This window comes from Pipistrellus kuhlii, unplaced genomic scaffold (genome assembly GCF_014108245.1).
Source record: "Pipistrellus kuhlii isolate mPipKuh1 unplaced genomic scaffold, mPipKuh1.p scaffold_m20_p_3, whole genome shotgun sequence".
Taxonomy (NCBI): domain Eukaryota; kingdom Metazoa; phylum Chordata; class Mammalia; order Chiroptera; family Vespertilionidae; genus Pipistrellus; species Pipistrellus kuhlii.
The window spans coordinates 107,866,957-107,883,538 of NW_023425529.1; the positions used below are offsets into that span (position 1 = coordinate 107,866,957).

General features: G+C 33.9%; 1 long non-coding RNA gene across 18 annotated transcripts in view; it reads left to right on the forward strand.

Moving 5' to 3' along the window:
* LOC118730859 overlaps positions 1-16,582 on the forward strand; it is a 43,185-nt gene that overhangs the window by 15,558 nt on the left and 11,045 nt on the right. For 2 of the 18 annotated variants that reach the window (XR_006742929.1, XR_006742927.1), the window contains exons 3-6: positions 1,246-1,311; positions 8,698-8,779; positions 12,497-12,609; positions 12,865-12,938. This is a non-coding gene — a long non-coding RNA (uncharacterized LOC118730859). Of the gene's footprint in view, positions 1-1,245; positions 1,312-3,201; positions 3,239-8,697; positions 8,780-9,776; positions 9,853-11,777; positions 11,845-12,496; positions 12,610-12,864; positions 12,946-16,582 lie in introns of those variants that run through there. The other 16 variants (XR_006742935.1, XR_004991642.2, XR_006742923.1 and 13 more) reach the window with 15 other exon arrangements.

Genomic DNA, 16,582 nt, shown 5'->3' on the forward strand with positions numbered 1-16,582 from the left:
TTGTATGGGGTTTGTAAGTGCCCAGACGAGGCCCAGCTGTGAAGCAAGATAGGCTGCTGTTGCCAGGCCTTGGGCCTTTTTTTTGGAAGCTCTGGGCTCTCTCACCCAGCTGCAGTTTTACAGGTTTTAGGTGGAGAAAGGACAGGCCATTCATATGAAAAAAAACTGATGAGCACAGCTTGAGAGGGGTTGTTAATTGGGTGGGGTGGGGTCTCTGGGAATCATCAAGGTGGAGCAAACAGCAATGGCTTCCAGTCAGCCCTGCACAAGAGAGGTCCCCATGTCTCCGTGTCCCCTGCCTTGCGCCACATGCGCACGCCACAGGCCCCCCTCCCTACCCCCCCCCCCCCCCCGCGCCCTCCCCCTGTGCAGGAATAATAATCGCTGTGAGCCTCTCAGGGAAAGCTGCCCTCAAGTTCCTGTCCTGATGCCAGACAATCCATTTTCTCCCCCTAGGTGTCTGGGTCCCCCATAGTCTCGCCCAGAACTAGAGTTCAGAGCAAGCCCGAGCTTGTATCTTCCTCCCAGGTAAAAGAGCAGCACATCCAGGTGCCAGCACTCTCTGCGCCTCCGTGCCTCTTCCCAGGCTCAATGTGCTTTCTTCACCTCTCTAGTTGTGGAACTTCCACTCAGCCAGCTTTCCCAGTTCTGGGTGGTAATTGTTCTGCCTTTTAGTTGTAATTTTGATGTGGTTGTGAGATGCAACAAGTATAGGTGTTTATACCTATGCCACCATCTTGATTCTCTTCCACGTATTTGATTTTTAAACTTCAAGATGGTATTAGTTATAGAAAAGTGAGTTTTAAAAACTAATAAGCCCTGGCTGGTATGCTGAGTGGTTAGTGAGTCAGGTGTGTACTTGTCCCCTCCCCAACACACTGTAGAGTTGCTGGATTTCATTCCCAGCCGAGAGCAGGTGCCTGGAGTTCCGGGTTCCATCCCCACCCAGATAGGGGCACCTGTAGGAGGCAACCAATCTCTATATCCCTCTCACATGATGTTTCTCTTCCCCCTTCTTTCCTTCTCTCTCTAAAAGTCAATGAGAAAGATATCTTTTTGTGAGTATTAACAACAACCAAAATCAAACAAACTTTGGACTAAAATATATAAATGTTGGTGGATTTTATAATCTGTGATTGTTCTATGCTTAGTAGGGATCAGAAAACTGACAACCTCGGTTGCTAATTTTATAACACAATATAATGTGAACAAATTTTTAAAGTCTTCACTTTTATTTTTTTCTAGGTTTATAACGATAAAATGAAGACCATAATAAAACAGCCTCGTACTTAGTTCATCATTTCTTACCTTGTAAGTATTAACTCAGCCCCCTACCATTGCTATAAAAAAGTTAGTTTGATGTCATTTTTTGCTTTATTTCTGATTTTTTTATCATCCTAGAATGATAACTTATTAACATCCTCTTACACATTGAAGGTTGGTGTTTTTCTTGTGTTGTTGTTTTTTAAATATGTTTTTATTTAAATACATTTTTATTTTAGAGAGAGGAAGAGAGAGAGAGAGAGAAATATCAGTGATAAGAGAGAATCATCAATTGGCTGCCTCCTACATCAGCGTTTTTCAACCGCTGTGCCGCGGCACACTAGTGTGCCGCGAGATGTTGCCTGGTGTGCCGTAGGTGCAGACAAGACAAGAATTTTATAATTTTTCACTATTTTGTTTACTTAATATTTCATAATAAAGTAATTATAAAATACTTTCTTTGTGTTTATTTGATTCCTATTCAAGAGAATTACTTTATATATAGTCAATATAGGCACAGAGTTAAATTTTTTAACATTTTCTAATGGTGGTGTGCCTCGTGATTTTTTTCATGAAACAAGTGTGCCTTTGCCCAAAAAAGGTTGAAAAACACTGTCCTACACGACCCCTATTGGGGATCGAGTCCACATCCCAGGCATGTGCCCTGTCCAAGAATTGAACTGTGACCTCCTGGTTCATGAGTCAATGGTCAACCACTGAGCCACACTGGCTGGGCAGTTTGGTGTTTATTTAATCCATTCTAGAGCAAGAATAATGCCATTGCTGTAGATAATTTTTCTATTTGGGAAAGTATCGTAAGTATGGTCTTTTCTTATCATTATTCAGGTTCCTTCACAGTTATTTTATGGTTTTATAAATTGCAAGTATTCTCTCCATTTAAGAAATTGTTTTTTTATTATTATTTTTATATTTCCCTAGATTACACTTCATACTTCTTTGTGAAGTGCTTAAGATATAGTTGTTAAACTTCAGGAGGTGGGAAAAACAGGAAGACAATCCCTTTTCCTTTTATATATGCACATGCACACCTCTTTTCTTAGAATATGGAAGATTTTTACCCTGATTCATTTAACTTTTGAGAAACAAGTAAATTCTAAGGGAATAATTCTAACACATTAGCTAAAATTAGTAATATTCCGGTAGAAAAACTCTCAAATCCAGGAAATACTTATTTCCCTAAAAGTATTTGAGATTCTCTACCAAAAAGATTAATTTCCATATATTTCTTGAGCTAATTCTATATCTCTAAATGAAAGTAATGTGCAGCTGTTTCTGTTCTTGATGTTTAGGGATGGCCCTGTTCAAACGAAAATTAATACTTGAGATGCTTTACTTACATTATCTCATACCATTGCATTAGTGACCCAATAAATAATGTCTGTGTGTTGAAGAGTGACCTTATTATGATCATAGGTGGTCATCCACTGAATTTGATAAGTAGTTTTTAAGGTACTAATCAATTAAATATTAAAACCTTTAATAATGAGCCAGTTTGAAGAGTAGTAGCAAAATGTCACAGGTCACTTTTATATTTTTTCTCTGGAAAACTAGAATGGAAACATTTGCAAATCTCTAAAGAATCCTATATAATCCAGGCTTGGGTTTTTTAATTGGTCCCTTGGAAGCCAGCTCAGCTTTTCTTCAACTAAAGTCTCAGAAAAAGACTTTTCAATTTGTTTTGCACTTACTATACTCCTTAAAAAGAAGAATATCATTTAACTTTTAACAAATTTTTAACTTTTGGGAATCATTTAACTTTTAAGAAATTTTTAAGCACACATAACATCACATTGTTAACTTCATTTCATCTCCTTTATAAATTTCTAAGCAGTTTTTCTTGGATACTCTGTAGTATTTTTTAAACGTAGGTCATTTGCAATATTTTATAGTTGGAATTTTTTCTGTTGTTTGTTCTAGGTAATATGCCTGGAGTTCCCTTTAAGGTACTAAAATGGTAATGTTTCCAATTAAACGATACCCAGGAAAATAGTGCATAGTGACTATTTTCAGTGATTCTGTATGATTATGTGTATGCCTCTTCTTATTCATATATTGAACATATCAGGAAAAGTAAAACTGACAGCCTAGGCAAAAAGTGTGATTGCTTACTTCTGGACATATATTTATTTCAATTCTGCATTCAATTTATTCCTGTTTTTACATGGAAATAACTTTGAAGACTCAAATATTTCAGATAAATTAGTGACAAAGGGCAAGACTGCATTGAGTAATCTATTGACGTTACCTATTTTATTTATGCTTAGAACATGAAATTCCTAATATACTAGAGTTCATTAATTTGTATGTTTATTTCATATTTAAATTAAGACCTGTGCTATTAAATTTTGCCTTGTTCTCATTTTCCTGATATGTTTACAACACAAGGTTTAGCAATAAACTGACTTATGCTCATGCATTCTCTCCTTTGTCACCTGAGAGACTATGTAGTATCACCATGAAAGGATTGTGGAGTCGAGAATCAAAGTTTCAACAACTGAGACATTTCCCCCATAAACAACTTGGTTGAGAACTAAATTCTTTGAGATGGGAGATGTTTAAGAACCAAGGTTTGGGTATATTTATTAGTTCTTATCAACTTTTTATGTATTGTATTTCTGACATCATGTTATATTTTTAATTCAGATCTAGAGTAAAATCATCAAAAATTTCATACCCCCAAAATACGAATGTTTAGCTTCTAAGTAGTATAATTTTGTATATAATGAAACTATTAGTAGGAAATCTAATAACATGATATCATAGTTTGGGGACTTATATGTAAATATCCTGATTTTTTCTGGGATGAATTGTCTAAATTGAAATCCACTTCATAGTTTCCAAATAATCATTTGTTCGTTAATTTCTCCATCAGAAAAAAAAAAATCAAGGGCATATAGAAACAATACAACTGAAATGCAAAAACTGGGTTTTTTGGATTATAAAACAAGCTTTTTGGATTATAGCTAAATATTATTTCATTGCATGCCTCATCACCACACTGAATTTTAAATGTATCTTCTGTAGTTAATATTTTTTTGTATTTAATCACTTGTATCCAAAACAGGTAGGGGAAAAAAGTGAAACGCATTTTAATCTGTTACCTGTGTGTTTTATATATTTGAACATTTCATAAAACTCTCAATTTCTTACTAGGATAATGAAAAGATGAACATGTTCAGTGAAATTGTCATGCTGTTTGGTTTGACCCCATAATTTAGGCTTTGCTTAAAGATATTAAAGAGTGGCTAATTTAAAATGTTCTTCAAGTATAATAATATAGGGTAGGGCCCTGGACATTATGGCTTGATGGTTAGAGGGTTGACCCCATGCTCCAAAGGGTTGAACATTCGATTCCCAGTCAATGGCATATACCTGGTTTGCAGGATTCATCCCCAGCCCAGGTTGGAGTGCCTTCTGCCTGTGGGAGGCAAACAGTTGATGTGTCTCTCTCCCCCTCTCGCTGTAAACCCTCTTTCTCTTCCTCTACTCCCTCCCTCCCTTCTTTCCACTATCTAAAAATTAAGGGGAAAAATCACCAGTGAGGATTAACAAAGAATAATAATATAGTAATAATACAGGGTGGGGCAAAAGTAGGTTTACAGTTCATATGGAAAATAATACAATAATTAATAAATCATACAAGGGTAAACGGTTTTGCATACTCACAACTATAAACCTACTTTTGTCCTACCCTATATATCATTATTTAAGTAGTATTCCACTGTCTGAGTAAGGATAGTCATTCTGCAGTCCAGGGGTTATATATAGCCAGTTCCAGAGGTTTATCTGCAGAATTTAAAGCATACTTGAAGAAAGTAATTACTATTATAAAATGTATTGATGCCAGGTTAAAAGTAAAATTAAGATATTTGATAAATCTAAAATAGTGACACATAAAGGATAGCTAAATAACAAAGGAGCAGAAATATTTTTATGCCACGTAAAGAGATACTCCTTTTCTATCTACATGGAATTGCTCCACTGGAATCTTTCTCTTTATTAATAATTTAAATAAAGAATTTTCACATTTGATTAAAATAAATCAAGAATATCTGTATTTTATGAAAATATTTTTATCATGCTTTTAAATAGAAAGTAGTTGTTTTTAATTATCTCAGATAGTTAAAAGTAGAAATAAAAATAGGGGGAAGCTGAAACCATTTTGGCTCAGTGGATAGAGCATCAGCTTGTGGATTCAAGAGTCCCAAGTTCGATTCCGGTCAAAGGCATGTACCTTGCTTGCGGGCACATCTCCAGTAGGGGGTGTGCAAGAGGCAGCTGATTGATGTTTTTCTCTCATTGATGTCTCTAACTCTCTATCCCTCTCTCTTCCTCTCTGTAAAAAATCAATAAAATACGTATTTAAAAAAAAATAGGGGGGCCAAAACCGGTTTGGCTCAGTGGATAGAGCATCGGCCTGCGGACTGAAGGGTCCCGGGTTCGTTTCCCGTCAAGGGCATGTACCTTGGTTGTGGGCACATCCCCAGTAGGGGGTGCGCAAGAGGCAGCTGATCAATGATTCTCTCTCATTGTTGTTTCTAATTCTCTATCCCTCTCTCTTCCTCTCTGTAAAAAACCAATAAAAATATATATATATATATATATATATATATATTTTTTTTAATAGGGGGGGAAATTCTCCTCATGAGGGTGATTATTAAAACATCGGTGTTAAAATTACAATACGTATTGTCACAGAAAGCAATAATCTTTGCCTTGGCCAATGTGGCTCAGTTGGTTACATCATCCTCCCATGCACCAAAGGGTCTCCAGTTCAATTCCTGGTCAGGGAGACAACCAATTAATGTTCCCCTCCCTCTCTTGCCCCTCCCTCAGTTCATCCTTACCTCCATCCCTTTCCCTCCTCCTCTTTCTCTTTCTCCCTCCCTAGGTAGTTAGTATTTAGTGGGTATAGTTTTAGTTGCTGTGTATAAAAAGATTCTAGAGTATAAAGGGTGGCAATGATTGCACGACAATGTGAATAGTCTTAATGCCATAGAACTTTAAAATGGAAACATTTATGTTAGATATATTTAACTACATTTTAGAAAAATAAATGATATTAATGTGAATTATTTTTAAAAGGTTTTAAAAACTAATTGCATTTTATAGTATTCATATTTCAAGTATGGTATACTTGGCTTAGTTTAAAATATATACTAATAGACTTAGCAAAAAGGAAATATTGGAATTGAAATGACTCATTTTTCTTGATTTTGAAATAATCATTCATTTGACTTTGTGATAATTATTTAATGTTTACATCTACTGTGCAACAGGCTCAAAGAACAATATATAATCTTGAATAGTTATTTCATGATTTTTGTTTCAATTCCAAAGGGTTTTTAAAAATTTTGGAAGGAAAAAATAAATAAATAAATAAATAAATAATAAATAATAAAATAAAAAATAAAAATTTTGGAAGGGATTGGTATATTAGTGTACCAATTAGTTTAACAACTGGGACAGTGCCTAACTCATAGTAGGTGTTCAAGAAAGTATTAAATAAAAAATATATATGTATAAGGTTGTACATTTAAAAATTGTCATGATTACATTTTTAAAAATATATATATTTTATTGATTTTTACAGAGAAGAAGGGAGAGAGATAGAGTGTTAGAAACATCGATGAGAGGGAGTCATCAATCAGCTGCCTCTTGCACACCCCCTACTGGGGATATGCCCGCAACCAACGTACATGCCCTTGACCGGAATCGAACCTGGGGCCCTTCAGTCCCCAAGCCAACGCTCTATCCTCTGAGCCAAACTGGTCCTGGCTCATGCTTACATTTTTATCTGAAAGGGTGTGATTTTTGTCTGGAAAGTGGGTTTGAGGGGAGAGGGTAACCTGAAGGTTAGTTTCTTAGTGTAATCGATAAATAAAAATAAGTATATATATTTTCATGTTACTGCAAACAGATTTATTTTGGCTACATATTAAAAATTGTGTGGAGAAGTAAGACACTAATAGAGTAGAATAACGTGAAAAAACAGGTTGCTCAGATAGGAAATTAATTACATGTTTTTCAATAATAGTGAAAATATTCACAAGAAAATTAATGTGAACTATATGACAGTTGTGCTTTTTCTAAACAATTAGATATTAGGAGAAGTGGACAAATTTCAGTGCACATCATCTTATTCTGTAAAAGTATTGTAGCTTTAGCAAAGCTATTTTAATGGTGAGAAAAAGGGGGTAAAAAAGGTTATCAAGATTTGAGTTAGAGTCCTGGTAGTTTTATCTTTTAGAAGAGGGTTAGGGAACGTCCAGTCCATAGGCTATAGAAATCATTTGATCTGGCCTTGTCAAAGCATTAGGGGTGAGTTAATTATATGTTTGACAAAATATACCAGGCTAATTTATATATTTATATATATATTTTATTGATTTTTCACAGAGAGGAAGAGAGAGGGATAGAGAGTTAGAAACATCGATGAGAGAGAATCATTGACCAGCTGCCTCTCGCACACCCCCTACTGGGGATGTACCCGCAACCAAGGTACATGCCCTTGACCAGAATCGAACCCGGGACCTTTCAGTCCGCAGGCTGACGCTCTATCCACTGAGCCAGACCGGTGCCGGCTACCAGGCTAATTTTTAAGTTGACAATTTTTTGTAGCCCAATAATGATGTTATAAATGTATAAATAGCCCTTGGCAGAAAAGAGAAACTATTTCTCCCACCCCTGTGAGAGAAATATGTAATTTAATTCCCAAAGTTGAATAAGTAGAAATGTTTAGAAGAATATTTTCTTGCCTGGTGAAGAGTGAAGACAGGTAAGGGGTAGAAAGATAAAGAGCCACAGGATTCCGGTTTTTATTTCCCATCTCTGGGTACAAAGTTAACTTATCTTTCCAAGGCTTCATATTCTAGAACAGCGTTTTTCAACCGCTGTTCCGCGGCACACTAGTGTGCCACGAGATGTTGCCTGGTGTGCCGTAGGTGCAGACAAGAATTTTATAATTTTTCACTATTTTGTTTACTTAATATTTCATAATAAAGTAATTATAAAATACTTTCTTTGTGTTTATTTGATTCCTATTCAAGAGAATTACTTTATATATAGTCAATATAGGCACAGAGTTAAATTTTTTAACATTTTCTAATGGTGGTGTGCCTCGTGATTTTTTTCATGAAACAAGTGTGCCTTTGCCCAAAAAAGGTTGAAAAACACTGTTCTAGAATTACTTCTTATATAAAATGATATCCAGCTTGGACAGACTATTTTAGTAGAGAGATAATGTAGAGAGTAAAATATTTGTGTTTTTAAACATAAATTATTAAAGAAAATTGATTTGCTTGGGGTCTTTTTACTTAGTATTAAATATTTCATGTGACTTCATGTTGCTAGCTTTAGTTTATTGAACCTGAGCTCCTGCATGTCATTTTTTATTTTTCTCTTGATATGAAGTCTTACCTACTTAATGAAGATGTCTTACGAAAAGTATACTTCAAGGAATGAAATGCTGTTTATAATTTATGCTGTTACCAAGGTAAAGACCAAATTTTATTTATTTTTTATAAAAAAAAATAACTTTACTTAATACATTCAAAAATTTGATTAAATATTTAACTGTATTAACTTAAGGTGACATAGGAAAAATGCTTTTCCTCACATTATGCATTTTTGTGTTTCTAACTATAGAAAGTGCTAGGCACATAGTTGGCTTTCCTTAAATTTTTTATGTAGAAATTATTATGCTACTTAAAAGCTTCTAAGAAACTAATTATGCAATCTTTAAACATAGATTTTTTATAATAGTTTTATTCTCTTTTTTTCTCTAAAAGAAAAATATATTTTTGTATCTTTAGGTGCTAATGTGAATTTAAAAAAAATAAAACCTTGGAGTAAAGTAGCAGCACATAATGGTTTGTGGGTTTTGAAAAGGTGCAGGCCATATTGTGCTGCCTCAAAAATACAAGGATCTGATCTTCTGAAGAAAATGTATTTCTTTTTTAACTCTTCATAACTCATGATAGTGATGTCAACAGTGCCTTAGCAGCACGTAAATATTGGCGTTAAGATTCTAAATTATCTCCAGTATTAACTGTGCTGCTGAAGTAAGGTTGACCATATTCTACAGTCATATTTTAATATGTATTAATATTACTAATGAACTTTCTGTTTTATTGATAGTGTATTTTCAGTGTTATTAATCTTATGTTTCTAAGTTTATAATCTATAAAAATACTAACTTTTCAGATGTATTATGTATGTACAATTGCAATTTCATGTGTTGAATGCCATCAAGAGTTTATTGAAAGAGCTTATGCATCAAATAAATATTTCTTAATGCACATTTGTATTCAGGATAAATATACATATTTTTACTTATGATTAAACAAATATTCATTTTCCCTTTGTTTCTCTAGTAAAATGAAATTACTTGAAAAATACGTATCTCACAGTTAAATGGCCATTATAGCATATACATTTTGGAAAGAACTTAGACGACTATTTAATAATGTTTCTAAATATTTCCTTATAAGGGAAGGGGAAAATAATGAAATATGAATTAAATTCCTGAAATTCTGGTCTCAAATGCACTTAATCATAATTTTCAAGGTAGGAAAAATCTTACAGATGATCAACCTATTCCTCGGATAATTTAGGAAACAACTCAAATTAAGTAATTTGCTATATATGGCAGATTAGAATCTTAATGCTATTCTGACTTTTATGTTCTCATATTTTTTCCTGTTCTTATTAAAATGTTATTTTTTAATAGCGGAAGATTTTTGTTTTTAACAAGTCAAAACAAACATCTTGCCCTGGCCAGTGTTCTCAGTGGTTGCACATGTGTCAAACACAAGGCCCACGGGCCAAATCCGTCCCACCAGGCCTTGCAATGTGGCCCGCACCGCGCTGTCATCACTGCACTCCGCTGTGTTTCCATCACAATGACAGTTTATGACTGTTCAGTAAACCATTCAGCCCGCGATTTAGGCTGGATTTTAGATTTTGGCCCCTTCTCTGATTGAGTTCGACACCCCTAGGTTAGAGTGTCGGCCATTTCAATGAAGTTTCAATACCCAGTCAAGGGCACTTACCCTGGGATACAGTTGGCTCCTGGCCCTCGGTCAGGACTTGCAAGAGGCAACCAGTCAATGTGTCTTATCTCACCTTGATGTTTTTTCTCTCTTTCTCTCTCCCTCCCTCCCTTCTAGTCTCTCTCTGAAAAAGCAATGAAAAAAATATCCTCGTCTGAGGATTAACAAAAAGCAAACTATATAATGTGTATGTATTTACATATCTATATCTAAATATAGATATAAAGGCCTTGTTTGCTTTTTATATTCAAAAATTTAACTTCATAGTAAAATCAAAAATTAATTTCATAGATACAAACATAAATTTTAGTTAAAATTTAAAGGAATTTTTTTTTTACCTTTTATTTTTTATTTATTGGGAGTTTATTTTATTATTTTTTTTTAATCAATCTTTATTGTTCATATTATTACAAAGGTTCCTCATTTCTTCCCCCTTCCACCAGGTTCCCACCCCACTCTCCGCCCCCTCTCCACCCCCCATTGTCCTCATCCATAGGTGCACAGTTTATGTTCAGTCTCTTCCTCCCTCCCTTCCCCCGAACACAGTCAGTCCACTCTATTGGGAGTTTTATTAAGTCATTCAACTAAAAGTTGATATTCAGGATCAGACAAGTGTGTTTGTAAGTGTGCCATACTTCTGGTTTTATTTCCTGCCAGGAATATCTTACCCTTTTCTATATAATCAAGCAGAAAATATACAAAATAAAAGAAGTTCTTAATGAAAATTTCCAATTTTAATTGTTAATTTTGGAACCCCTTAAAGTATATTAGATGTAATTAAAGGAATTATATTCAAGTATATTTTGCTTAAATTCTAATTTAAAGGTAAAGAAATACTATATAAGACATTTTTTTTAGAACAGCCTCACTTTTTTCCAGCAATTTTTTGTCTCAAAATAAGGAAGCAATACACCATATTGTTAGAATTAAATACCACCTGCCACATTGAAATAATATTGCCTGGTGCTTTCATAAATCGTTCATCAAGCTCTTAACCTGTTTCCTTTACTTCATTTCAACCATTTTATGAAAGGCTATACAAATATATGATAGTTTTTGGTTTCACTAAAAATATTCCAGCGTCTAACACATAGTTGCTTAGAAATAGCTACTGAATGAATTACATAGTTTGTCTAATATTTTCCAGAACACCCCAGGAGTTAGATTTCTCTTTTTGCTTTCTTTTTGTTTTTTTAAATGAATTTGAAGTCAAATGGTACAAAATTATAGTTAGTCTAATCTGCCTCCTAAATGACAGAGAAAATTTGGATTTTACATTTACTAGGTGAATATTTATATCTAGGTGCTGCAGGTGTGAAGAAGGTCCTTCGGAGCTACTGTAGCTAACAGAAAACTTTGTTGTTTTAATCCTGAAAGTAGATTTTTTTTAATTTGAAATATTGGGAGAATAAGACAATATTGCACTGAAACTTACTGTAGCTATGCAGTTCCTTTCCAGTCTTTTATTATAGAAGAGGAAATAGCCTCTCAGTACCTGATGAAACAGGTAACTCAACAGGACTGGAAGTTTTTTGTAAAAGTTAATAGAATTCCATTTTTGTGTAATTTTGAAACACAAAGAACAAATAGTAAAATAAAATGTTAATCTTAATTTGACTATTGATTTTGCAAGGAAGAAATAGCTACATATAGGTGTATATCTTTTTCATTTTTCCCATCTTCTTCGGGGAAAAAAAAATCCAAATCTTTTTTTATTCAGGTTTTTTTTTTTTTAATTAATGCCAAATAATTCCAGTTTTGGTCATCTTAAATCTGTTATTTGGAGTATAGATTGAGTTTTATGCTAACTCAGAGTACTGCAGGCAAATATTCAGGAGTCAAGAAGAATATTTTATTCAATTTAGTTTATATCCTATATTCAGATTCAAATCTTTTAAGATAACACATGTTGATATATGATAGATTTGAAAATTTGGCCATAGACTAAATTTCATATTTAAGTTGATTGTCTTCATTTATATATTCTTTGGTTGTTACAGAATTATAGGTGTTTTGAGCATTATTACTGATATGAGCCCATCTTAGGCATAATTGGATTAGTAAGATTATACTTCCATAATTATAAACTGTGATCTCTAAAGTAATATATATGTATTTAGAAGTTGACATTCTAATTCAATTTTTTTTTCCTTTTGCAGGTGGATATTACTATCCCTTATTTATGGAAAAGTTTTATTCTAAGTGTTGTTTCTCATTGAGTATTAATAAAAGGGAGAGAATGTCCTAAACTTTTGAGATAGATTTGATTCTAGTAAGTGTTTAGACATATTACTTTGTATATCTGGGAAAATAAATAAGAGACCATCATCAGTGCATTTCCAGCTTTTAAAAAAAATCTTATTTTCTTAACTCTTTAAAATAAAACAGTTTCTGTTTAACTTGAGTCCCTTTAATGAAGAATTAATTCCTCTACCAGAAATTTAAGAGTTTATGTTATTACCAAGATTATTTATAAAATATAAATCATGAATTTCTGATGTCTTTTTTTTTTTTTTTTTTTTTTTAGGCTATATCTATGCTATGAAGAAAATGTTGGCAAATAAATAAGTTTAAACCTCTTCTGTTAAATTTCTGTGCAAGGTGACAAATTAGTTGCTGTTTTTTGTCTTAATTATACTGAAATTAAATTCATTCATAATTTCTATTTGGGTCTATTTCTTGATTGTTAACACATGCAACATGAGTAATTAACTTAGTATATTAATGAACACAGCTCCTCTTAATTTGCTGGGATTTTGAGTAATCTGATAGTTACTATTTTCTTATGATTGGATTTTTTATGTTTTGAAAAAAAATGTAAACTGCCTATAGTATTTTGTCATTACTTTATCTTACGCTATAGAATTAGATTTTGTTTGAGAAATTGTGTTGAGGAAAAAAAATTTTTAAGCCACTTTTATACTAAATGTTCCTCAATTTAATTAACTTTTTATTAAAGGTATTCTACATATCTTTATTTTATGACTTAACCACTTAGTATGGATTATTCTATTAAAGAATATCTTTAGAAAGTGGTTGAAATTTTAAATCATCTCAGAGATTGTTTCCTTCTGTATCTCATTATTTTATAATCTTTGGGAATGCTTTTATATATGGAAGTAACATTTCAAGAATATAAGTTCTTATATACTACTAAAACTTTTTTGTCTGGACTGATCGGTGATAAATACTTAATTATAAAGTAACTTTTTTTGTTTCCATAGGAACAGTTTAAAATATTTTAGCCTGATGCAATGAAGGTAGAATATTTGTTGTCTAGTAGTATACATCGAGAAAGTTTACGTACATCACTTCTTAAAAGAATTTGTAAATTTTAATATAGTCTATATAGATTTTCATATTTGTTTGTGTTTTCTGGCAGTGTTAAAATGCTAATGTTGGACAAGGAACATTCAAAATAAATTTGAGCCCTTAACTGGTTTGGCTCAGTGGATAGAGCGTTAGCCTGAGACTGAAGGGTCTCAGATTCAATTCTGGTCAGGGGCATGTACCTTGGTTGCAGACACATCTCCAGGGGGTGTGCGGGAGGAAGCTGATCATGTTTCTCTCCCATTGATGTTTCTAACTCTCTATCCCTTTCCCTTTCTCTCTGGAAAAAATCAATTAAAAATATTTTTTTAAAAATAGATTTGCAACATTTATATGTAGAAAGTAAGGTACAAATTTACTTATGTTATATAGGTACTGAGGATCAGCACTGAACAAAACAAATTCCAACCTTCATGGAGCTTACAATCTTGGGAAAGACGTGGGTAACAGAATAGATGAAATTAATAGGTACCATAGTGGCATGTCAGATGGTGATAAATTCTATGGGGAAAATAAATCAAGGGCTGTGGGAAGGCTGGCATACAGGTGTTTGGAAGGCAGGAGAGGCATATTTTTAAATAGTATAATGAGAATATGCTTCACACAGATGACATTTGAACAAAGACAAACCATAAGGGAGCACATCATTAGATATCTGGGAGAAAAGGCTTTCTGGTAGATGACATAGCAACTATAATACAAAGACATTTCTGATATAGCAAGGACATCTGGGAGGCTGTGATCAATTATACAAGAGGGAGAATCGTAGTTCATAGGATCAAAGACTTTATAGGGGGCAAATGTTATGACTAAGCTTTTAACTTAATCTACAGATTTAATTTTTCATTCAGCTGGTTTCCTCTAAGCCTGTTTGACTTTTGTAAATATAACGTAAAAGTTTTCTGAATCAGACTTAAGGTTAATAACCTCCATTTGAGATCATTTAGAGCACATGTGTCAAACACAAGGCCCGCGGGCCAAATCCGTCCCGCCAGGCCTTGCAATGTGGCCCGCACCGCGCTGTCATCACTGCACTCCGCTGCGTTTCCATCACAATGACAGTTTATGACTGTTCAGTAAACCATTCGGCCCGCGATTTAGGCTGGATTTTAGATTTTGGCCCCTTCTCTGATTGAGTTCGACACCCCTAATTTAGAGTATAAAAAGTATTTGGTTGGTTAATATATATATATATGTAATGGTCAGGTTTTTGCAAATTGTGTTTTGATGACTGAAATTGTTTTCCACTTGACTAGTTTAGTCAAAGCTAATGGCTCCAAGGAACACACTGAACTTGTTCATGTTTGTCATTTACCCAAACATTGTCTGACATCATTCTTAGAATTGCTGCCATAGTTAAGTACTTCATTATTTCTTGCTTGTTCTTATTTTGCAGCATTTTAGCTGAGGAATTCTTTGCCTGTAATTGTTTCATCATCTGCTACAGTATATCACATTGATTTAATCTTCCTAAAACACTGCTTTTTATTGTATGAAATTCAAATTTTTTCGCTTGTACCTCATGATCTTGCCCCAACCTTTTGTAAAGTTTTTCCTTATTTATTCAAGTGAACTAGTCTTGATACAAGCATTTTTCTATCTCTTTGCCTCCCAATAATATGTGTGCTATTTCCTGACTTTAATAGTCTGGCATTATTCCTCCTGATGGTATGAACAGTTTATATACCTAGTTCTTAACCTTGTTCTCTGACTTAACACACCTGAGGAACATAATAATACCTTTATCATTAATTGCAACTCATTTATTAATACATATTAACCTTTAAAATGTATTCACAATATGAACAAAAATTTTAAGAAACAAAATGAAGAAAAAGCAGGTTAACTAAGATAGCCAGAACTTCAAAACATCAGACTAAATATTAGGTCCCAAAGTTCAGGTACTAGTTTTATACTGACAAGTGGTATAGTTGATTATTTTCTGTTATATGAAAAACTATAAATCACAAAGAGTATAGAATAGCCATAATATATTTTTAGGATTTTAGCACATTAAGTGAATAATTATTTCCCTTTTCTAATATTGTAAAAACAGTTAATAAATGCACTCTTTTAAGAAGTCTGTGTGTTTATTATCATGTCTAATAAAAGAGTAATATGCAGATTGACCATCACTCCAATACACAATATGGCTGCCCCCTTGTAGTCAAAGATCCTGCCCCCATGTGGACACAAGATGGTCAGCAGGGGAGGGCAGTTAGGGGTGACCAGGTCGGCAGAGGAGGGAAGTTGGGAACAAACAGGCTGGCAGGGAAGCAGACATCAATCAGGCTGGTATGGGAGTGGTTACAGGGTGATCAGGCTGACAGGCAGAAGCGGTTAGGGGCAATCAGGAAGGCAAGCAGGTGAGCAGTTGGGAGCCAGCAGTCCTGGATTGTGAGAGAGATGTCCAACTGCCCTTGAGGGGTCCCAGATTGGAGAGGGTGCAGGATGGTCTGAGGGACAACCCCCCCACACACAGGAATTTCATGCACCGGACCTCTAGTAAAGTTTATAATACTAAGATTGGAAGAGTTATTTTAAGTCTAACAATTAAAAGCTGATTAAATAACATTGAATGGCATACTTTCTGAATAATTCTGGCAAAGAGGTCTCAGGGAAGGTTCTATTGGCTTTTTTCTAGAATATGTCCATTCCTGAACCAGTCACCATGGTTGAGCAGGTTAGGGCAGAGTATAAATGGAGTATTTTGGTCTAAATCACGCCTCCCTAGTGGTGGGGATGGTCAGGTCTGCTCAAACCACATGGAATAAGTTCCTGGAATAAAAGACAGAACAGGCTAGAGAACAAAATATAATATATTGTGATAAGTGGTACTATTCAAACAATACAATGTAGTTATATTAATGAGATAGAAGTTGTTCATGATTAAGTGAAAAGGTTACCAAATAGTA